General features: G+C 47.0%; 1 protein-coding gene across 1 annotated transcript in view; it reads left to right on the top strand.

The window, feature by feature from the left end:
• Positions 1-1,282, top strand: part of LOC106810285 (serine-rich adhesin for platelets-like) — a 131,854-nt gene that overhangs the window by 34,562 nt on the left and 96,010 nt on the right. The gene's annotated exons all lie outside the window — the stretch shown is intronic.

Here is a 1,282-nt window from a genome sequence, read left to right as displayed (position 1 = left end):
CAATTAACGGCACAGGGTAGTTCTGCGCAAAGAGAGATAAAGAAAAGAAGCCCCACTTGCGTGTTTGTCGTGATTTAGGCAGGGCTGTTTGCCTCGCATATATATAGACAGAGAGAGAGAGGGTGGAGGAGAGAGAGAAAATTGTGTGTGAGAGAGAACGAGTAAGAGAGAAAGCGAGAGAGAGAGAGAGAGAGAAAGAGAGAAAGGGCGAGAGAAAGCGAGCGAGCGAGAGAGACGGGGATAGAGAGTCAACATTTGCACAAGATGTTGCAGAGGAGAATAATAGAGCGTGTGACGTCACGCACGTGTGTTGACCACTGGTCCTTCGCTGATAAATGACGTCTGCTGCTGCTGCAGCTGCGATCAGCAGAACAAACATTCCATAGCATGGCCGCCGCCACGTGCATTGTTTCACGCTGTTTCGCCGAAAGAGGTCGCTGGCGTTCCTTCAATACTATGTACAAGCTTGCAGTCAGTTAATAAAGGAATAGGTTTTAAACGAATCTAGGAGTATGTTCTTGGGCTAGAACTATTCTTTGGGCACAGCTACTGCCAGCGTGTGGTTGTACTGATAGAAGATCCTTGCTTCTTTAGACTTTAATATCGCATGTTATTCCGTGCCCTGCCAGACTGGTGTTGCATGTTATTCCATGTCCCGCCAGATTGATATTGCATGTTATTTTATGCCCCACCGCACGTTATTATACGTGGCTGTATCGTGTCGTGCAACGCTACGTTGCACTTGTCACGGACGCAGGCATGTTGATATTCCTCAACAGTCGCGCGCCCGCGAAATCATAATATGCACGTTAATAGCACGAGTAAACAGAAGCTCGAATCGATTCTGCAGATTTATTTAGTGCCGTAAATTCGTACGCTTTTTTTGAAATGCCGTGCATGCGTCTAACAACGTTGGCTGATACTATACCTCGCTCTGCCCGATCTGACACAGTCGCGTGTCGTCGTCAACGCTATACGTTCTCACATATCTGACGGGGCGAGTGTTGCCTGCGTGCGTACAATGACAGCGCTATGAATGTCGTCACGCTGTTTGACGCCAGTATGCGCGGCGCCGGCACGTGAAACGCTCGCAAACAAATTATTTCGTTTTCAACGACGTAGCGACGCTTGGAACACTTCACCCTCGATATGTGAAACGGTGAGAGTAGTTCAGCGTTGGCGAGCTAACGTTGAAAATAGCGCAGATCATACATAGATATCCTAAATGCACTGCGTATTATGGTAAAGGTATTATTAGCTCTTGGTTATATATTATATTAAA

The sequence above is a fragment of the Priapulus caudatus genome, unplaced genomic scaffold (assembly GCF_000485595.1).
Source record: "Priapulus caudatus unplaced genomic scaffold, Priapulus_caudatus-5.0.1 Scaffold426, whole genome shotgun sequence".
NCBI lineage: Eukaryota > Metazoa > Priapulida > Priapulimorpha > Priapulimorphida > Priapulidae > Priapulus > Priapulus caudatus.
This window is presented reverse-complemented; position numbering and strand designations above follow the sequence as displayed.